At 41.2% G+C, this 24,319-nt stretch overlaps 1 protein-coding gene across 1 annotated transcript in view; it reads left to right on the top strand.

Annotated features, from left to right (window-relative positions):
* The window catches only part of ctnna2 (catenin (cadherin-associated protein), alpha 2), a 551,711-nt gene that overhangs the window by 374,942 nt on the left and 152,450 nt on the right, over nucleotides 1-24,319 (top strand). The gene's annotated exons all lie outside the window — the stretch shown is intronic.

The raw sequence follows: 24,319 nt of genomic DNA, 5'->3' as shown, positions 1-24,319 counted from the left end.
TTGAGCTTGTAGATCTGCTAATTTGTTTTTATCGTGAATATTTGTGCAAATCTTTGAATATATATATTTATTTATTTTTAAAGCGAACATTTTTAACTCAAATCTTTGCTCCTGGGGGATTCTACAAATGTCATCTAAATTTTGAAAAAAACTTATGTTGCTATATCAGTGGTTTTCAAACTTTTTCATGTCAAGGACCCCAAAAATGATATGTATTTGGACCCCCATCTGAAAAGATGTTGTTCCAGGGACCCCCAGAAGCAAAGATTTGAGTTAACAATGTATATATTCAAAGATGTGCACACATTTTCACGACTTATTTTATTCAAAAATAGCAGATCTACAAGCTCATGCTATGAGCTTGTAGATCTGCTATTTTTGAATAGCCAAAGAAATCTTAGAAATTACACAGATGCGTTCCCGGTCTCAATGGGTTAATGTAGTTCACATCGTGATGGATACTCATAGTACCCATGCACGCACGCACGCACGCACGCACGCACGCACCCACGCACGCACCCACACACACACACACACACACACACACACACACACACACACACACACACACACACACACACACACACACACGCACACGCAGCGTCGTCTGCTCCCTCTTTACCTCTACCTAATTTCCTGGGCTCTCGCCACCATCCCAAGTTGCCCAGTATAGTCCTGTTGTACACCATACAGATGTAGTACAATCATTAATTATGCACCACTTGCTGGGGCACATATATCATGCAAATTGCTTTATTGATGAGCTGGAAATAAGAGGAACGAAAAAATGCTATTGTTTCACTATTCCAAGGCCACTAGTTTGAGAGCTGAATAAACAGCCAGAGCGCTGTCTCTGGCTGTCCGAATTGGCAGCGAGGCAGCAGCCAGCTAAGTCCTCTGACAAGAGGAGAAATCCACTGCCTCGATGCTAAACGGACCCCTCTGCCCCCCCCTCCCCCTCCCTCGTCTGCAACCAACCACCCCTCCTTGCTCTGTCTGTCTCTGTCTTTCTGGTTTGACACGAAACAATGGGGGAAAAAATACGCTTTTACTTTCATTTCTAACCCATTCGATCCGGGAGCGCATATCTGTCATTTTGCTATATAAAAATAGCAGATATACAAGCTCATAGCGCGGCACAGAGTGCCGCGCTATGAGCTTGTAGATCTGCTATTTTTTTTTATCGTGAAAATCTGTGCAAATCTTAGAATATATATATTTTTAAAGCGAACATTTAGACTCAAATCTTTGCTTCTGGGGGTCCCTGGAACAACATATTTTACAAATGTTTGATTTAAAATGTATATATATTCAAATATTTGCACACATTTTCAAGATTTTTCAAAAATAGCAGATCTACAAGCTCATACTGTAGATCTGCTATTTTTGAAACATCGTGTGCAAATCTTTGAATATATATATTTTTAACGCAAACATTTAGACTCAAATATTTGCTATTCTGGGGGTCCCTGGAACAAAATATTTTACAAATGTTTGATTTAAAAAATATATACATATTCAAAGATTTGCACACATTTTCAAGATTTTTCAAAAAATAGCAGATCCACAAGCTCGTCGAGTGCCGCGCTATGAGCTTGTATATCTGCTATTTTTGAACAGCCAAAGAAATCAAAAAATGACACAGATGCGTTCCCGGTTCCAATGGGTTAAGTCATCAGGTATCCTGGGTATCTCTGAGGCCAATCAGTCTATTATGATGTCTGTCACCGATACACCCTCTATATCTTTACAGTGACAGCTCTTGTTTCTGGCCCCGTAATACCATTTGGTATCGGCGTGACAGAGCACACAGATTACTATGATTGATAAAGGATTACTCGGAATGTGCGCTTGGTTATCGGCAGGGTTCGATTTGCTGTGGGGGTGTGGGGTGAAATCCATGCCTCTGGTTTTGATACCCATCCCCCATTTCTATCACTGGTGGGATATAATGTTTTATCGCTGCTTCTGGTCAGACTGAATTTAAATGAACCTTTGGGAAATGTAGTCTGATTTGTTTCATAATTAACTTTCATAATATCACAGTTTAACATAGCGATCCCTATTTTGGGAAAAAACCCATATAAACCCCACATGGGTAAACTGGAGTCCCTCAGGGCTCAATACCAGTGTCTTTCCTGTTGTCTGTTATTGTGGGGAAAGCTTTCGCAGATCGACAAGCTCACAATGTGACGCATTGCGTTGCATTGTGAGCTTGTCGATCTGCTTTTATCAGCTAAAGCTTTCCCCACAATACCGATGCTGGGGTTTAAGTGGTTAAATAGTGAATAGATCTATGCGCTCACAACGTGTCGCAATGTGACACTTGTAGTCACCGGCTATTTTCAATAGTTGTTGTACATGATCGCTATCTGTTCTAAGTAAGGTATATAGTGGTTAAGAAATGCCCCTCCCCCTCTGTTATTTGACCAACTGAACCTTGGTTATCAGCATTATCCATCATTATCCAGTATACTCTATCTTCTATACCTGCGTGTGAACATTCTGTAGCAGATGGGGCATGCATAATTAAGATGATAACCCAAGGAGGAGACATGACCCTGTTAGAGCCTTGGAAACGAGGCCGTCCGGTCCGGGGGGCTCCCTTCACCTTCCTGGTGGGATGTCCACAAGGCCACGTTGTGCTGCTCCCAGGCCGTCCTAACAGCTGTTTGCCAGGCAGAGCACAGTGGGGTCAGGTGGCCAGGGTTTGCCTTATCAGCCTGATATGTTTTTCCTCTCTTTTTTACAAGCATCTCATTATTATTAACCCATTAAGACCTGAGGCCGATTAAAAATATGTTTTCTAAATCCTAACGCTTTAGAAAATATATATATATTCAAAGATTTGCACACATTTTCACGATTTTACAAAAATAGCCAAAGAAATCCTAAAATGACACAGATGCGTCCCCGGTCTTAATGGGTTAAGATGTCAGTAATTGAACAATTCCGCTTAACCCATTAAGACCGGGAAAGCCGCGGAATGTGATTTTCGATTTTAACCACTTTAACCATTATCTTATACTTGGGCTATTCAAATTTAGCAGATCTACAAGCTCATAGCGAGGCACAGAGAGCTTGTAGATCTGCTTTTTTGTTTGTTGTGACACTTTTTGCAAATCTTTGAATGTATATGTATTTAACATACATATTTTTAGGGGAAAAAAACGTATGTTGCTATATTATCAGTGGTTTTCAAACATGTTTCATGTCAAGGACCACCCAAATTTGTCTGTGGACCGCCCCGTCTCAAAATATTTTGTTCCAGGGACCCCTAGAAGCAAAGATTTTAGTTAAAAAATTACATTATATTCAAAGATTTGCACACATTTTCACGATTTCTTTAAAATTAAATAGCAGATCTACAAGCTCTTAATGGGTTAACGCAGTATTGCCAAGTGAAAAAAACAACAACACTAGTGCAAGTTTGAGCTGTAATTCATTGTCATTAACCCATTAACACATTGCCTGCCTAAGACGTATATATACGTCATTTAGAAATCAGCTGTTGCCTGCCAATGACGTATATATACGTCTTTGGAAAAAAGGGAAAAAAAAAAAAAAAATTTTCAAAAAAAAAATTTTTTTTTTTTTTTTGCATTTTTTTATAATTTCAACCCTTGTCGAATTATGAACAGATTAGGAGCTAAAAATGTTCGAAGATTTGCTGCTCCATTCACTTCAATGTTAAAATTCAAACGGACAAACAATTCACTTTGTTTTTTGGTTTAAAACTACTGCTTTTGAGCTATATTGAAACATCAACCAAACATGTCAACGAGGTCAAAATGACCTCGTTGACATTTGTGAAACCACACCTGAATCTCATCTGTGATTAGAAACCATCTGGGGATCAATCATACTGGAGGAAAAAAATCTGTGGCTACGCGAACAGGTACCAAAAACATGGCAAAACCCTGGCAGGCAACAGCTAAAAATCTGAAAAAACTCTGGCAGGCAATGTGTTAAGACCTGGAACGAATCTCTGTCACTTCTTTGGCTATTCAAAAATAGCAGATCTACAAGCTCATAGCGCGGCACCGAGTGCCGTGCTATGAGCTTGTATATCTGCTATTTTTGAAAAATTGTGAAAAATATTTTTTAAATATTTTTTTCAGATTTTTTTTTTAGGGTTTTGAAAATGTTTAGAAGCGGCCTCAGGTCTTAATGGGTTCAACCTGGATTTATCATACGTACATGTACATACACACACACATTCAAAAGAGTGCCATGTTCCGTGGACGCTGTGAGAATCTTAACATCTGCGACCGTCTATGCAAAACACCATTTGTGTAGACACACACACAATATTATTATTATATCAGCTCAAGCGAGGATAGTTCTTCTCTGAAGAATATAGTTCCCCATCTTGTCCCGTCCTCTGATCCCCCCCCCCCCCTCCCCCCCTCCCGCTGTGTGCTTACAGAATGTCCAGATACTCTGCGGCTTTGCTATTCCTCATTCCTTTACAACTAATAACAGCGGCGGCGGCTCCTGATAGCCGGCCGCCTGCACTGCAGTGTGTGGTTCCACTGACAAAGCCCACATGAAAAGGGAGTGGGAGACATAATCGTTCCACCAGTTCAGCCTTAGCTCCAGCACGTCTTTGATGTCATTGCATCCTGAATCATTACTGCGACGGAGCGCGCTGTCTATCAGCCGGGCGATGTATTATTATTCATTTTAGTGTACATTGTGACACCATGTCTGCCTCTCTGTTAGCCCGTTAAGACCTGAGGCCCATTCTACAAAATATGTCTTCTAATTCTTAACTCATTGATTAACGTGTTTCACGTGTTTTTGAAAAAAATAGAAAAAAACTAAAAAAAACGGGGAAAAAAATAAAAAATGTAATGTTTTTTTGAACCCAAGATATCATCATCTGAAGATTTGCAGCTCCATCCACTCCTTGTTTAACTTATAACTTAAAAAGGCTGTATCTCGCTTCCTAAGCACTTTTTTTTACTTTGAAAAAATAAAAAAATAGAAATTGTAATGGCCAGAAATAGATAATAATAATTTGGGCACTCAATGAGTTAACGGTTTTCTGAAAAAACGTATGTTTCCATGTCAGTGGTTCTCACATTTTCACGTCAAGGACCCCCAAAATGATATGTATTTGGCCCGCGGACCCCCCATCTCAAAATATTTTGTTCCGGGGAACAAAAATAGCAGATCTACAAGCTCATATCGCGGCACTCGGTGCCGCGCTATGAGCTTGTATATCTGCTATTTTTGAATAGCCAAAGAAATCTAAAAATGACACAGGTGCCGTCCAGGTCTTAACGGGTTAGTCACGCACAATAGGCAGCAGGTGTGTGCTACTGTTATTGTGCTATCATTAGCATGTACTCTATTTGATCTACTGCCAGGTTTCTTGTCTTTGTCTTTTGTGTGTTTTTTTTCATATTACCAACTGTCCTAATCCATGATTATTACTACCTACACGAAACAGCCCACCCAGATGAGAGGCTTGAGTCACGATTATCCTTTCGAAAACACGCACACCCTGCGCTACCAGCCACTGCCTTCACATAAGTATAAAGTCCTGCCAGGGGCCGATTTAAGGACGGACGCACACACACACACACACGCACACGCACACACGCACACGCACACGCACACGCACACGCACACGCACACGCACACGCACACACACACACAAGCACACACTGATTTTTTAAACTAAATAATAATTGTGTTGTGCGTGTCATGCATTCCCGCTGTGACCTTGTGTGTTGTGTACTTGCTAAACTCAGACAGGAGTCTGAGTTTGGGCCAATGGCAGTGCTGTAATGTGCTGTCTGATGGCTGTGACTAAGCACTTTGTACGTGAGAGCCTCTGGTCTGGTTTGCCGAGTCGAGCAAAGTTACAGAGATGAGCAAATTAAACAATCTCACTGGCTTGCATGTTGCTTGGCAAACGGTATATATTTGTCGACTAAGATGGCTGAGTTCTCGATTTGCTTTGCCGGGGATCCTCCAGTGTTGAACCACCAGACTTGCTGGAAGCGGTCTTTTAAAACATATGGCTGGGATTTCACTGGGCTCAGCGCAGCTCGCAGACGTGCAAAACGGCACAAAATTGAATGGAGCTCAGCAGGGGTCAATTTGAAGAAAAGAAAAACAATTGGGGGGGCATTTTCTTAACCACGTAAGCCCTTATTTACTTGCAAAAATATTGCGAGAATTGCAGATCTACAAGCTCAAAGTCCCCAAAAAAAAGCGTGACTCCAGGCTAAAGTGGTTATTATAAAGCCTTTATTAAATTGTTAAAAAGTGATATTATGAAACAATAATATCAAACCTATCAGACAGTCTGCATTTCCCACAAAACAACAGTGTCTGACCATAAGCAGGTATATAACATATCCCCTCCAGTCATACAAATGAATTACCAGAGGAGGGATATCAAAAGCAGAGGCACGACGACTTTCCCCTCTTCCCCCAGCAAATTGAACCCTGGAGCTAAGGCCACATGGGTGTGGGATTTTAGCCATTCATCATTCAGTGGGCACAACCTTTATTATGTTTTTTTTCTTTTTCCACCATATAGTATGTGTAGGAACATCTTAACATCATTTCATCAGTTTCCTATGCCCGGAGCTGTCCGATTAAATAGGTACTGACATACTCCCCCACCACACAAAGATTATGGCCGTATTCAAGGCAGATCTGCTTAGATTCTGCACAGATCAGCTGATCTTCAAATTCAACAAGGTTTGTAGTATGACCAATGGTGGCCATAGCTGTGTTTCAATTGAATCGGGCCCGCCCTTCCAGAGAGCTCCTTACTGACATGCAAGAATAGCACATTCGTCCCCATGTGATTACTTCGTTCAAACATGACACACTGGCATTGTTGGGCAGTAGTTGTATTTACTTCAGCACTGTTAGCATTTTATTTTTTTTGCAAGCTGATGACTTTCACTCCCCTACATTTTAAATAGAAATATTGTACTTGACTACATTTCTAGGAAGGGAATCTTGGGATCGAACCCATAATCTTGTGGTCCAAAGGCGAGAGCTCTACCGACTGAGCTATACCGGACACCTAAAAAAATATATTATGAATTAACGACTGAACCCCTATTTCAAAGATAGTGAAAATAGCCGATATACAAGATAGATTGGCTATTTCCACTATTTTAGAACATTTCTGTCAATTTATGATGTACTTCGTAATTTGCACTTTTGAATGCTTTGAGTAGTTACTTGAGTATATACTTTGTCCACCACTGCACAGTGGACACTGCTAGCTAGTAAGTAACTTGACATGCATGGCAAAATGGTAGGCAGGTCATTTACAAACTAGAAATGTAAAACTAAAGCAAATACACATGATTACAATAATCGTTATAAGCAATTATTTGGGGTTAAATAAACTGACCTCGCACCGTGCGTGAATAACAAGAAAAATACAGCAACAAGGTTACCGTTATATGCCAATGGCAGTGCTGTTATGTTCTGATGACTATGACTAAGCAGTTTGTACATGACCCTCTGATTTGTATGTCGAGCATAGTTACAGAGATAAACTGATTAAACAATCTCTCTGGCATGCATGTTGTTTGCCAAACAGCATATTTGTCGACCAGGCTGACGTACAAGGTTACTGTTAATAATCCCTCAAAGCATGCTGGGAGGTCACGGGGCACCTCAGGTATGCTACAGTATTCTCCTATAGCTGAGAACCACCACTAGTGACCGCAGACTAGTTGTTGCCTAGAAGGCACAGACTTTTTTCTCCCACGATTTTGCGACCCCATTTTTTTCACCCAGTGCCAATTGTCTAAGTAATCCTGGGCGCTACACTCCCTCTGCCAGCCTAGGGAGAGACCAGAGCCGAGCTCATGCCTCCTTCAATGCATGAGAGCTAACAAGCCTTCTTATCACCTGACAGGGGGGAGTTTCCCCGGTAGGACGTAGCACGTGGAAGGAACACGTTATTCCAACCAGTTCCTTTCCCCCCCATCAGGCAGTATAGAGACCAGGATTACTGCTTGTTTTTGTGAGGGTACCTACCCTTGGGGACACGGGGAGAACATGCAAACTCCATAGTTTAGTAGTTTTATGCACAGTATTAATAGTTTAGGGAATTGATCTATGTTGAGCTGTCCATGGTGCTGAAATTAAGTTGAATCTGGAAATACATACTGTGTATATGTGCAATCAAATTTGAATCCCAAATGTTTTAGTTTTTTTTCCCCTCCACTCTTATATTCTCTTTATGTTTTTATATGATTTAGTCATTAATGGGGGAATAGGGTCCTGCGATATCTCTTGAAACAGGCACCCAGATGCTTAACCTGAATAGAACATCAAAGGAAACCATGATATAATGAGTTGATGGGCAGAATCGGCTTTGCTCGAACAGAACACGGTTTGAATAAAGTAAAAAAAAAAAAAAAAGCTACAACAAAAAAGTCTGCCCACGGGGGCCTACTGGTGGTGCAGGGCCGTTTCATTTGAAGTGGTTGAAACGTAGCTAAATCTGCCCCTGGACCTGCCTGTGGCTGTGTTGAATGAGTCCACAGCTCATATATTTTGGATAATTTAAAGCTCTCTGTTTGTGTACATGTCTGAGTGTATCAGTGAAATATAAGCCACCACTTAGGCTTGATTTATACTCTGGTGTATATAGTCACGTTGTTAGCTAATTGGCCATGTGATCACACGTTGATTCCCAGTGGCCTGCCTACCTCATTTGTGGAAGCCAAATTCTTGCCTACAGTTGTGTAGGCAAAAAGGCCTCAGTGGGAGGGAGAGTTGAAATGTGTGGTTGAATCAATTCGCATGTGAGCTGACTTGCTGTGTTATTAACCAGTGCTGTAGGCAATATAGTAAAACGGTACGCATGGGGAGGTAAGTGTTTGGATGGCTGGAGTGGAGACATGTGTAGTCTCTCTGTCAGGTGTAAATGTTTAATCGCACATGCATTATATGCCACAGAAAGTTATACTTTCAGATGTATTTTATGCATGTCCTTTTGGATGACTTTGCTGTTCTGATGTTAGCTATTGAGAACAGGGGATCGTTCATTTTTATGAGGGAATAGTGTGATGAGAATATACTATAGGTTCAAGGTTTCTTTATTGAATTTTGTTCAATGAGATTAAAATGATTTAGTTTTGGTTCCTCAAGACATTGTAGCAATAATAATAATAAAAAATGATTATTATTATTATTATTATAAAGGCTACTTAAACAGTTTTTATCAATTTATTAAATACAATATTTTACACTTTGGCTATTCAAAAATAGCAGATATACAAGCTCATAGCGCGGCACCGAGTGCCGCGCTATGAGCTTGTAGATCTGCTATTTTTGAGAAATCGTAAAAAAAATGTGCAAATCTTTGAATATATGTTTTTTTGAATATCAATTTATTAAATACATTGCCTATAAAGCAAGAACTAAGCAAACATGTGGGTGGCACCGAGCTAATTGAAACGAAACTGTGCACTCACAGGTTATTCAAAGTATATAAATAGTACAAACCTCTGAAATGTTTATACTGTTTAGTATTATATTCGAGGTCAGTAAACCTGTTGTTAGGTACCAGCTCACTGAGAGATACAGACACCCATGTGTTGACACCTGCTCTCCATTGCTTTCAATCATTAAACGACACCAAGAGTGATTGTGTGTCATCTTTATTGATTCATCTCACCAGTGTTCATTAAACCATTAAGACCTGGAACTGTCATTTTTAGATTTGAGCTAAAAAGCATTTTTTTACACTTTGGCTATTCAAAAATAGTGAAAATGTGTGCAAATCTTTGAATATATATATTTCTAAAGCGATTTTTTTTTACTCAAATCTTTGTTTCTGGTGGTCCCTGGAACAAAATATTTTGATGGGGGTCCTCGGCCAAATACATATCATTTTGGGGGTCCTTGACATGAAAAAGATTGAGCACCACTGATTTAGAAACATAGGTTTTTCAGAAAACTGTTGAGATTTAGGAGACATGTAGAATCGGCTTCAGGTCTCAATGGGTTAAGCATGCAGTGGAATTTCCATGACAATCTCTGAAACAAATGGAAAACAATATTATGTATTTCATGTGTCTATTTGGAGGACTTTGCTATTATGATCTTAGCAATTAAGAGCAGAGGATCATCCATTTTTATGAATGAATATGTATAACAAAGTTTACTTTGTATGTAAAACTATATTATTTTTATGATTTATTATACCGCACCAACATCACTTATTTTACCTTGACCTTTACTTTGGCCTTGAACTTTGACCTTCTGGTCCTCTTCGGGGCAGCTTACTGATCAATTGCATCACCTTTCTACCCAAAAGTCAATGATCTCTTTGGGTTATTCTACTGATCATTCCCTCCAAGTTTCATGAAAATCTGCCCATCTGTTCTCAATGATCTTGGTAACAACGATCGATCGATCGATCGATTGATCGATTGATTGATTGATTGATCAATTGATTGATTGATTGATTAATTATAATTTATTGATCGCCAAAGGGGAAATTCATACTGTCACCAGTGTAGAACATACAGTTCAAAATTAAGCAGTGTTGATTTTGTTGACTAAAACTATGAGGAAAAATGTTCATCGACTACCTTTTTTCACTGACGAAAACTAAGCCATGATGACTAAAACTAAGACTAAATATACTGACAATTTCGTCAACAAATAAAAACTAGACTCAAATTTTAGGGAGGGACGAGTGGAGAAGAGATCCAGTAGAACTAAGACAAGTCACTTTATGATTGGTTGCGCTCGGGTGTTGCGCTCTGAAAATAGCCGATCTACAAGCTTGTTGTGAGCTTGTAGATCGGCTATTTTTCAGCATGCATGTAAAATCAGGTTTTTACGAAGCCATCAATGCACCACCAAAATATTATTTGTCGACTAAATCAACTGCAGATTTAGTCGACTATAATCTTATGGTATTTAGTCGACTAAAAGTAGACAAAAACTAAAACATTTCAGATGACTACAATATGACTAAAACTAAATGGAATTTTATTCAAAAGACTATGACTAAAACTAAATCAAAATTTGCTGTCAAAATCAACACTGAAATGAAATGAAGACAGATAAGCAAAAAAGAAGCAAACAAAAAACAACATAGGAAGCAGACCACCGGACAGTATAAGACAGAGTTCACTATGTACAGTGTAGTTCCACATTTAAACATCTGCCTCATTGATGGCTGTGGGGATAAAGGACCTCCTCAAACATTCAGTTTAGTGTAGAATATAACGATTGCTACTACATTGTGTTCCTCGGGCTATTAACCCATTGAGACCTGAAGCCGATTCTACAGGTCTCCTAAATCTCAACAGTTTTCTTAAAAACGTATGTTTCTATATCAGTGGTGCTCAATCTTTTTCATGTCAAGGACCCCCAAAATTATATGTATTTGGTCGCGGACCCCCATCAAAATATGTTGTTCCAGGGACCCCCAGAAGCAAAGATTTGAGTTAAAAACGGTTCGCTTTAAAAATATATATATTCAAAGATTTGCACACATTCTCACGATTTTTCAAAAATAGCAGATCTACAAGCTCGTAGCGCGGCACTCGGTGCCGCGCTACGAGCTTGTATATCTGCTATTTTTGAATAGCCCAAAGTGTAAAATAATGCTTTTTAGCTCAAATCTAAAAATTACACAGTTCCAGGTCTTAATGGGTTAAAAGACCTGTGCAGAGGATGACCCTTGTACTGCACTACGTTGCATCGTTTTTATTTGTAGGCTACGTTTCACAATCAATCAAATCAAATAAACAAACAGAACTGATTACAGTATCCTGCCATGCATTCCTACAGGTTACTAAGCTAATTATGCCCCATTCCTTAAAAGCTGGAAATTAAATATACTTGTTTGAGAAAGAACCCCGCTCCTGCCTATCTCAGTATGTATTCCCCAGTATCTGATTGCTTCCATTGAGGGTGAACCGCAGGTATGTGTACAGTATACGATAACAGCCACTGTTCCAGTTGGTTTGTGTAGCTCACACCGAAGGTAGACATTGGAGAAAACACTGAGGGACGGATTGACTAAATCAGAAGCACAGTGCAAACTGCGTCTAATTTACGAAGGTTGCAGCTAATAATTACCACTCTTTGAGCGCTCTGAGACCCACAGTCAGGTTGCATTGTGTGTCTATGTGTGTGGGCTAAGATGCGGAGGCCCACTTTGAATTCCAATTACACTGCAATTGAACTCTCCCATTATTACAGCCAATGGAAAAGAACATAACACTGTTCATGGACAGGGAAAGTGAAATCTTGATTAGGCTAATGAAGTCATGGAACATCAGACAATCTTGCAAGGGCATGGTCTAACTGCCACACAGATGAATAAGGATTTAGAATCTGCAGAATAATTTCAATAAATATTTTCTGCCAAATCCGCCCCAAAAATGGATAAGGGGAGTGAGGAGAGTAGAGCTGAAACTATCGATTATTTTCGTGATTATTCTGTTGATGATTTTTTTCGATTAATCGAACAATCAAGAAGTGGTTTCTCTTCGACGTCACAAGCAATAGCCTAAATAGCTAATCTACAAGCTCACAAATTGTCGCATCGTGACGCGTTGTGAGCTTGTAGCTATTTTTGCTATTTTTAAAACATTTCGAAAGGACTTTTTTTATTTATTTCAACCCCCTCCCCAAAACGATGATTATTATTTAAATAGATTATAAATAGTTTTTTTTTTTACTCTTAATTTTTATCCCTCGATTTTTGTAACCCTTTTTTCACCCGGTGCCAATTTGCTAGATATAATAATCTTTTTTTTAAATAAAAGATGAAATCAAGTAGTTTTATTAACTGTTGCACCCCTATAGAGGAGGGCATCAAAGCTCATGCATCCGTCTGGTACAGTAAATCCCCACCTCTGCACTTTGTATGGGTGGAATGCGACGACACATCTGTGCATGATATCCTGTGCCAGTGGCTAAAGAATGGTCCCTCGAGCACGGGGTCAGCTGTGTGCCTCCTGTCAAAGCCATTTGTCTGACTCCCGCAGTCAGGACTGATATCTGCTCTCTGCCTCGTGGGCCTATACGCACGGAAATCCCTCAATGTGTCCATATCCGTCAGGTTGATCTATCCCCCCATCGGGGAGGTGAATGAAATTACAGAATAAATGAAAAGAGAGGTGATGATAAAATGGGATTACGGGACGTCTCCTTGAATTCAGAGCAGTTCCTTAAACGGATTGATCCCGCTCCCTTGTGTCTTTGTGCTGAAGGTGTTGCTGCCTAAACTGAACTTATACACACAGTTATATACTAAAGCATAGCGTATGCTATGAGAGCCGCTCAAGAAAAAAAGGACCGTGTTTTGCTTGTGCGGCTGACTGCCATGCTTATCTTCACAAGTACCCACAAATAGTCATGCAGTGTGTGTGCACGCATGTGTGTGTGCGTGTGCGTGTGCGTGTGTGTGTGTGTGTGCGTGTGCGTGCGTGTGTGTGCGCGTGTGTGTGTGTGTGTGTGTGTGTGTGTGAGTGAGAGAGAGAGTCTGTGTGATAAATTGACTTTTTTTCCGGCTCCTTGGTAACACAAAGTGCATCAGTGATACTCCGACTTTCTCCTCTTGCTATCCCTCCATCCCTCCCTCCCTCCATCCCTCCCTCCCTCCCTCCCTCACTACCTTGTTTTTTTTCCCTCTCTACCGCACTCCTCTCACAGACGTCACACCGCTCATTTATTCACATACACACACAAATGCGCGCGCGCACACACACACATACACACACACACACACACACACACACACACACACACACACACACACACACACATGCGCGCACAAGCGCACACACACCCTAACCTATTCTCAGCCTCTCCCTCCCTCCCTCTCTCCCTCTCTCCTCTCCTCCCTCCCTGTTGCCTTCCCCTCAGTCTGCTCTCTCAAGCTACTTGCCATTCAGTTCAGGCAGGCTGTAAGCAGCATTTCTCTAGCTTCCACCGCTACTGCTGCTGTTGCTGCTGCATCGACTAGACTCGCAGTCTCTCTCTCTCTCTCTCTCTCTCTCTCTCTCTCTCTCTCTCTCTCTCTCTCTCTCTCTCTGCCTGATAACCAGCCATTTTCCTCTCCTCGTTTGCCTCTCTTCCTTTTCTCTTAACCCATTAAGGTCGATTAAGTGCCGATTCTACAAAATGTCTTCTAAATCCTAACGTTTTTTGAAAAAACGTATACGTTTCTATATCAGTGGTTCTCAATCTTTTTCATGTCAAGGACCCCCAAAATGATTATGTATTTGGCCGCGGACCCCCATCTCAAAATATTTTGTTCCAGGGACCCCCAGAAGCAAAGATTTGAGTTACAAATGTTTGATTTAAAAATATATATATTCAAAGATTTACACGCATTTTCACGATTTCTCAAAAATAGCAGATATACAAGCTCGTAGCGCGGCACTCGGTGCCGCGCTACGAGCTTGTATATCTGCTATTTTTGTATAGCCAAAGTGTAAAAATAATGCTTTTTAGCTCAAATAAAAAAATGACACAGATGCGTTCCCGGTCTTAATGGGTTAAACTAGATATCACAATCCTTTGGCTTTCTGCCTAACACACTTAATAGTAATACCACCGACCCCCTCCATCCCATCCCCATATATACCTCCCACTTTCTATTTTTAAACCCCTGCATCTCTGCATCATGTCCCATTAGGTCTCTGTGCTGATGTGAGCGTGGTGTGTTTTAGGGAACTCATAATCAGTAAGGCAGTCACAGGAAATTACGGTCATCAAGGTTTGATTTTCAACGTCTTTGTTTTTGGTTTGAGGCATTTCTTTGAAATCCCTTTTCCGTGTCGCACTCAGCTCCGGGCTAAAGAGTACTTTCAGACTGTACTGAACTCCTAGACAACTGGGCTCCGAGCCCCCCTGGTTCAATCTGAGACGACAACACCAGTGCATTCTAAAGTGCTATATAACCTATATGCTTCAGAACCTGTACGAATGAAACAATAAATAATCCATGCAATGCGTCCATGTTGAATACAGTACATCTTATTGTGATGCTCTTAACCCATTGAGACCTGAAGCCGATTCTACATGTCTCCTAAATCCCAACAGTTTTCTGAAAAACGTATGTTTCTATATCAGTGGTGCTCAATCTTTTTCATGTCAAGGACCCCCAAAATGATATGTATTTGGCCGCGGACCCCCATCAAAATATTTTGTTCCAGGGACCCCCAGAGGCATCGATTTGAGTTAAAAATGTTCGGCTTTGAAAATATATATATTCAAAGATTTGCACACATTTTCACGATTTTAAAAAAATAGCAGATCTACAAGCTCATAGCGTGGCACTCGGTGTCGCGCTATGAGCTTGTATATCTGCTATTTTTGAATAGCCCAAAGTGTAAAATAATGCTTTTTAGCTCAAATCTAAAAATGACACAGTTCCAGGTCTCAATGGGTTAACCCAGAGGTGATGTTCCATGTTGGTCCTTAGGCGGGACCAGACTCCAGCGTAATGCGTCAGTCCCTTTCGGTGATAGCTGCTGTTCCATTCACATAAAGTGCATAATAAAGTTGAATGTGACGGGGCAAGGATGGATAGAAAAGTTCACGCTTGTCGTCTAGCTTTCAGATTATAGCCTTGCCATCACGGTCTCTCATTCATCCCTTCTCTCTCTCTTCTCTTTTTCTTTGTTTTTCCCTTCCTCTCCCTTGAGATGGATCTTTGGGGTGGGTGTCTTTTATACACTTTGTTCAATGATCAGTGTCCCACAAGGGAGACTGGTCGTTGAACCAAAGTGTACCTTCCTTTTTTCCCTCGACAAAAAAGAATCTCTCTCGCCGGAAATAGCCGATCAACAAGTTTGCAGATTGTCTATCTTTCTTGCAAAATAAGGATCCTAGGGTTCATGTGGTTTAACCCATTAAGGCCTGAGGTTCCGATTCTACAAAATGTCTTCTAAATTCTTCTAAGAAACATTTTTTTTAAACTTATGTTGCTATGTCAGTGGTTCATGTTGGTTCATGTCAAGGACCCCAAAATGTACTGTATGTATTTGGCCGCGGACCCCCATCGCAAAATATTATGTTCCAGGGACCCCCCAGAAGCAAAGATGTGAGTTACAAATGTTCGCTTAAAAAATATATATATTCAAAGATTTGCTCACATTTTCTCGATTTTTCAAAAATAGCAGATCTACAAGCTCGTAGCGCGGCACTCGGTGCCGCGCTACGAGCTTGTAGATCTACTATTTTTTTGAATAGTCAAAGTGTAAAATAATGCTTTTTAGCTCAAATCAAAAAAATGACACAGATGCGTTCCAGGTCTTAATAGGTTAATGGAGAAGCGTCTCTTCTGATTTATCTCCTTCCACTTTGCTGTTTTATGCTTCTCTCTCTCCGTTCAATTCCAGAATAAATCCATTCAAGGCTGGCCTTTTCGGAGGTGGTGAGAGGATGTTTTCTTTTGTTTGCTGCCAGCAACCATGTTGAAATCTCTCTTTGCTTCCTCCTAGCTGTGTGTTATTATGGCAACGCATGCGCCCCACGTACTGCCGGGTGGAGTGTAAAGAAGCAGCAGCAAACGTTGGTGAATAAACACACGTTTGTATGCGGTGCCGCGCCTGACTGCGGTTCATATTCGGTCAGTGACTGTAGTAGTGTACAGACTGCTTGAGGATCACCTAGTGCTTAAGGGATTGATATGCCTTGATGCGCTCCGCGTTGCGCATCGGAAACAGCGGATCTACAAGCTCACGATGTGTCGCGTCGCGACACATTGTGAGCTTGTAGATCTGCTGTTTTCGGCGCGCGACACCGGCGTGCGACTCGGTATACCGTAAATCCGGGCTTCGGCGTGTGCGATATGATTTTTGCGCGCATTTCTGCAGAATTAGGTTCACACACACACCACACAAACCCGTGTATAAGGACCCAGGGAGATGTGTTACAGCTTGCAGAGGTGCCTGCCTGGTGACTTTTCCCTTCTCCTTTACTTCCTCATCCATCTATTCATTAACCAATTATGCGTCCATGCACGCGGGGTATTAATCCTTCATCTCATGTTTATCCCCCGTACCATATATATATGGCAGTATAGGCTATATACGGGCCGCTGTGGGGCTGAAACCGTGTTATATGTAGAGAAAACCTATTCCTTTTTCAGGATAACGGAGAAAAAGAAACCTGTGTTCCAAAAATGGAATTCGGTGTCGTTGTTATTTAGCCACGAGCTCTTGTTAATATTTTAATTGGTTACATTATAAAACCCATGGGCAGACATAACCACTTTAAACCCCAATCTTCAAGCTCTCAATGCGTCATATTGTGAGCTTATGTCGAGCGGTAATTTTCGTGCAAGATTATCTATGGAGATACAGGGTTCCTGCCCAAGATTTAGTGAGTATATGTTCAGTGTCATTTTTTGATTTGAGCTAAAAAAGCATTATTTTACACTTTGGCTATTCGCCGCGAAAAATCGTTTTAACCCATTAATACCTGAAACGCATCTGTGTCACTTTAGTTTTCTTTGGCTATTCAAAAATAGCAGATATACAAGCTCATAGCGCGGCACCGAGTGCCGCGCTATGAGCCTGTATATCTGCTATTTTTGAAAAATCTAGACATTTTTTGGGGGGATTTTTTTCACAAAACTGTTAGGATTTAGAAAACATTTTAAAGAATCGCCTCAGGTCTTAATGGGTTAAACTCAAATCTTTGCTTCTCTGGGTCCCCTGGAACACAATATATTTTGAGATGGGGGGTCCGCGGCCAAATACATTCATTTTGGGGGTCCTTGACATGAAAACGTTTGAGCACCACTGATATAGAAACATGTGTCACGATGTCACGTGTTTTGAGCCTATGTAGAGAGCGGTCATTTTTGTGCAAGATTATCTATGGAGATACAGGGTTCCTGCCCAAGATTGAGTCTCTCTCTCTATATATATATATTCCTCATTTGCTCATTCCCGTCTCATGTAGCGTTTGATGATGAACCAGATGCTTCCTCTTATCCACAGCCTGCTTGACCATAGACGCTAACAGCCAATGACAGGCCGCGCAGTCTGAGCAGGATTCAGTGTAATGAGAGGAGTAAGCAAACGGCAGCAGCCATTAAAACAGAAGAGAGAGAGAGCTATAGTTGCCAGAAGGCGTTCCGCCGTCTCCTCGCGGGCAGCACCACACCCGGCTGGCTGCATTAACCCTCTAAGACCTGGAACGCATCTGAACGTCATTTTTGGATTTGAGCGGGGAAAAAAAGCATTATTTTACACTTTGGGCTATTCAAAAATAGCAGATATACAAGCTTGTAGCGCGGCACCGAGTGCCGCGCTACGAGCTTGTAGATCTGCTATTTTTTTTAAATCGTGAAAATGTGTGCAAATCTTTGACTATATATTGTTTTAAAGCGATTTTCTTTTTATTCAAATTTTTGCTTCTGGGGGTCCCTGGAACTAAACATTTTGAGATGGGGGTCCGCGGCCAAATACATATGATTTTGGGGGTCCTTGACATGAAAAAGTTTGAGTACCACTGATATAGAAACATACGTTTTTTTTTTTTCAGAATACTGTTAGGATTTAGAAGACATTTTGTAGAATCGGTACCTCAGGCCTTAATGGGTTAAACGCGACTGACAGGAGACTATCAGGCTGAAGCAGCAGCGTTATAGATACCATGTGCAGCCACGTGAGTGGAGAGAAACACTTAGATAGAGTCCACACACATATGGCTGCTCACACAACGCATGGGGACTGGGGAGAGTACATTGGATCTCTCGAGGCTCAGCACAGGTGCTCTGGTTACACATATGTTCTCCCTCATTAGCAGTTAAATAATACTCACACTCTGGTGTGTGTGTGTGTGTGTGTGTGTGTGTGTGTGTGTGTGCGTGCGCGCGCGCGTGTGCGTGTGCGTGTGCGTGTGCGTGTGTGTGTGTGCGCGCGCCAGTGATATGTGTGATATGTGTGTCGTGTCTTGCTATAATTACAGCTGGGTGATATGACTTGAAAGGGTCATCATTACAATATTTATGGGGCAAACATGAATTTCTCAATATTGTCACGTGTTTCTCTTTCTCTATACGTCCTGAACGACATGATTCAACATCGTACGGTATTCCTATGTATTGTGTTTTAGAATTTAGAGTATATCTTCATTTACTGAAATCCCACTTTAATCAATGGAGGGATAGAGAAGAAACAGGGACAGAGAGGCCATCAATTTTGGTGAAATATGTCGTCTTTGCTCTTTTGAAAAGATTCAATGACATGAGCGAAGGTGAAAGGATATTTTTCAATCTCAATATTGATATTTCTCAAGTAAAAAAATAAATAAATATTGAACATGACATGTTGTTATCCTGAGCTATAATAGATAGGCTGTTATGTTTCGGTAGAAACCCCGTCTATTGTCTGAGACAATCTGTAAGACTGCAGGTAGCCTAACCAACTCATCTGTATGAGTCATACACAAAGACACGGAGGAACAGTGTGACCGTTCCTTCTCCGTTGTGTTGTGTTGTTTTGTTCAACCGCATGGCAATGCAGCTTATTTGAGCTAGTTGGAAGAAAGCCACTTATAGGTAATGATGTTTTCTTTTCTTTTCAATATGGAGCTCATACTGAATGGCGTATTATTGTCATTTTAAACTTTCTTTTTCCTTTTTCAAGAAGGCAAAAGTGTGACAATGATTTTCACTAAAACATGCATTGCATACTAAACAGGTTGTTAACCGATTAAGACCTGGAACGCGTCTGTGTCATTTTTGATTTGAGCTAAAAAAGCATTATATTACACTTTGGCTATTCAAAAATAGCAGATATACAAGCTCATAGCGCGGCACCGAGTGCCGCGCTATGAGCTTGTAGATCTGCTATTTTTGAGAAATCGTAAAAATGTGTGACAATCTTTGAATGTGTAATGTATATTCTTTTAAAACACTTTTAACTAAACTCTTTGCTTCTAAATATTTTGAGATGGCGGTCCGCGACCAAATTCATATACTTTTGCGGGTCCTTGACATGAACAAGTTTGAGACCCACTGACATAGAAACATACGTTTTTCAGAATACTTTGGGGATTTAGAAGACATTTGTAGAATCGGCTTCAGGTCTTAATCGGTTAAAATATTAACACATGCACCCACCCACTCACTCACTCACTCACTCACTCACTCACTCACTCACTCACTCACTCACTCACTCACTCACTCACTCACTCACTCACTCACTCACTCACTCACTCACTCACGCATGCACGCACTCAGACTGCTAACTGGCCGTGTATTGTGTAATACATGTATTCATTTTATGTTGAAATTGTACACATCTATTAATGACCCACTAGTTGTTAACACGGGCCCAGAGTTACACGTATGTGTGAACCACTTATACTTTAATCTGTCATTTCATTAAGGAAATAATTCCAATCAGGGATCCTCAAATAGCTGTATTTTTCTCTATGCTGTAATCAAAGCAGCTGATAGCCACCACTGCAGCTCTTTAAGATGCACTTAATGAGTACAAGTCAAACAGCCTCATCCACGGTGCTACAGCTGATGGAGCCCAACTTATCTTAATGAGCATCTAGCTACCAATTACACCGAGGTAACCGGACCAACGTGTTAACACTATCATCACCTCTTCTCTGCTGCATCGACTAGACTAGACTCTCTCTCTCTCTCTCTCTCTCTCTCTCTCTCTCTCTCTCTCTCTCTCTCTCTCTCTCTCTCTCTCTCTCTGTGTCTCGTCTCTCTCTTGCTCTCATTTCTCTTACACATCTACTGTATCTCTCTCTCTCTCTCTAGCTTTCTCTATAGTCTTGCTCTATTTCTCTCCCCGTGTCTCTCTCTTTGTCTCTCTCTCTCGCTAACCCTCTTGTTATCAGAGATGGCGCAGCTGGCCCCCCTCCTTTAACCCATTAAGACCTGGAACTGTGTCATTTTTAGATTTGAGCAAAAAAAGCATTATTTTACACTTTAGGCTATTCAAAAATAGCAGATATACAAGCTCATAGCGCGGCACCGAGTGCCGCGCTACGAGCTTGTAGATCTGCTATTTTTGAAAAATCGTGAAAATGTGTGCAAATCTTCTGAATATATATATTTTTAAAGCGAACATTTTTAACTCAAATCTTTGCTTCTGGGGGGTCCCTGGAACAAAATATTTTGATGGGGGTCCGCGGCCAAATGCATATCATTTTGGGGGTCCTTGACATGAAAAAGATTGAGCACCACTGATATAGAAACATACGTTTTTCAGAAAACTGTTGAGATTTAGGAGACATGTAGAATCGGCTTCAGGTCTCAAAGGGTTAAGCCTGCTGTAGTCATTGTAACCACATTGGACAGTAATTGTACCGCTCACTCCTGCTTAATTGAATTGACAAGGAGCCGGAATTGATATCATTTAGCACATTGATCTTGGGAAGACAATGAAAGTGAAAGCCCTGCACAAAAACACAAAGCTCTCCTTCCTCACGCCGGGCTGATTCATCTACACTTTCCTTTGATTTGCCATCTTACTGCCCACGAATTCCCGTTGCGTTTCCACATCCTATTCCTCATCTCTTTCACCTCATCCTCAATTTGGGCATTTTCTCTCCCACTAGTTATTGCATTAGAGGCGATGGGTCTGTCCCTGGGGAGGAGCACATAAGCATTTCAACGGGGAGGCGCAGAGATATGAGGAAGAGAGAAGAAAATATGGGCTTTGGTTCTTCTGCAGTGAATGAATGCGTTCACGGTGTCTCTTGAATTTATATACCGCAAGAACATCTATTGCTGTGTTAACCCATTAAAACCCGGAACGAACGCATCAGTGTCATTTTTTTATTTGAGCTAAAAAAAGCATTATTTTACACTTTGGCTATTGAAAAATAGCAGATCTACAAGCTCATAGCGAGCTTGTAGATCTGCTATTTTTGAAAAATCATTTTAAACTCAAATCTTTGCCTCCGGGGGTCCCCTGGAACACAACATTTTGAGATGGGGGATCCGCGGCCAAATACAGTACATATCATTTTGGGGGTCCTTGACATGAAAACGTTTGAGCACCACTGATACAGAAACATGCGTTGTTCAGAATACTGTTGGGATTTAGAAGACATTTGTAGAATCGGCTTCAATGGGTTAATTCTGTACAGTTTATTCTGTTCAGTTCTACAACCACAGAGAGTAAAAGGCGCGCATGCTCCAGCTTAAAGACACCAACCACGAACCACCATGATGCAGTCATGGAGAAAACACACAAATACATTGAATCTACCTAACTTAACATATTTAGTTAGCAATGTGTGGCCCTATAATAACGTGCCAACATTGAACTGCCGTCTTTCAGTCGCTTACACACCACCACCATCATTGTGTATCATACGTTACCGTGATAGAGATGGTTGTTCAGTATGTCTCACTCCCCACCATTAACAGGGTTTGAGGTTGAAAATGCACTGAAGCAATTTGCGCCGTGCTGCACCACTGCACTACACAACTTATTTGAGGAGGGGCTGAGCGAGCAGCGAATCCGCACCGGGCCCTCAGCACCGCCGTTCCACCAGCATGCACCATCCAGCCGGCCGTCAAGTCTCCTGAGTGGGCTAGAATAACTCCACTATTACTGCTTCCATTACCCTCCATGCTAGATGCTTATTTCCAGGCCCCCACCCCCCCCCTCTCCTCCCTTGCTCCCCTGCAGAGAATGTATGGGGTGGACACCAGGGGGTAGAAAATAATGGATGAGGACAGGTGGGGACATTGTCTGCAGAATACTATGGGACTTAACCCATTAAGACCGGGAACGCATCCGTATGTCATTTTTAGATTTATTTGGGCTATTCAAAAATAGCAGATATACAAGCTCATAGCGCGGCACCGAGTGCCGCGCTATGAGCTTGTAGATCTGCTATTTTTGAAAAATCGTGAACATTTGTGAGAAAATCTTGGATTATATATTTTTTAAAGCGAACATTTGCAAAAAATTGAGTTCCAGGAATCCCCAGAAGCAAAGATTTGAGTTACAAATGTGTGCCAAAAAAAGAGAGAAATATTTGCACAACTTTTCATGATTTTTCAAAAATAGCAGATCTACAGGCTCATAGCGCGGCACTCGGTGCCGCGCTATGAGCTTGTATATCTGCTATTTTTGAATAGCCCAACGAAATCTAAAAATTACGGATGCATTCCCGGTCTTAAAGAGTTAATGTTTACAAGAAAAAACCTTCAACATGCACATTCCATTATGTAGCAGTCAACAACTAAACAATCAATGGTGCTGTACTTGGTGAAAATTGAGTTGCCCTAACTGTGCTGTCAAGCTGAAAAGGGACAGTATGGGATAAAAGGTGCCCAGATTAACTTTTTCCGGGAGGAAGCCAGGTCCAGAATGTACACAAACAAACAGACAAGGTCTACAAACTATAGCTCACCTCCATGACCTCTTCTCATCTCTGTCTCTCTGCACCGTGAGGTCTTGCGTGTTGATTTAACTCTGAGAGTGAACAACCTTATAACCACATAAACCCCACATGGGTGAGTCCCTCAGGGCTCAATGCTAGTGTCTTCTCTGTTTTCTGTTATTGTGGGGGAGAGCTTTAGCTGAAAATAGCCGCTCGACAAGCTCAAAAATGAGGTGTGAGCTTGTCGATCGGCTATTTTGAGCGAAAGCTTTCCCCACAATACCGATGCTGGGGTTTAAGTGGTTAACTCCCTTACTGCCAAGAACGACTTATGGCGAGACATCGTCATAACGCCCTGGCTGCCAAGAACGACTTATGACGACTTTAAAAAAAATATATATATATATTGTGATCCGAAGATTTGCTGCTCCAGTCACTTCTTGGTTAACTTTATACTTATGAAAATCAGGATAGAGAACTCAATCAGGATATAGATTAAACAAGTGAAATTGGAAGTGATGGCACTAAGAAATGAGCAGGCAAAATTGGAACTGGAATTGGAATTTTGACACTTACCGAAAAATTTATTTTCTGTTTATCAAAGAGCTGGAGAGACGGGGAGACTAGCAACGATTACCATCAGAATATAGTGCTTTAACCTTTTAACAAAAGACTTTTTGTTTTAACCCAAAAATATCACTTACCCTACCTTTAACGGTCCATTTGGTTCCATTTGTACACTCTCTGATTTTCAAATGGATGAATTAACACTGATCATTGTACTGTGTGCACGTCTACATACTCAGAGATGCACACACACATGCACTATCATGCTTTACCTTTTCCTCTCACATGCCTCCCCCCTCCTCTCTCTGTGTCTGTCTCTCTCTCTCTCTCTCTCTCTCTCTCTCTCTCTCTCTCTCTCTCTCTCTCTCTCTCTCTCTCTCTCTCTCTCTCTCTC

This window comes from Gymnoscopelus microlampas, assembly GCF_963454915.1.
Source record: "Gymnoscopelus microlampas genome assembly, chromosome: 2".
NCBI lineage: Eukaryota > Metazoa > Chordata > Actinopteri > Myctophiformes > Myctophidae > Gymnoscopelus > Gymnoscopelus microlampas.
The sequence above is the reverse complement of the archived record's forward strand: the minus strand, read 5'-3'. Positions and strand labels throughout refer to the sequence as shown.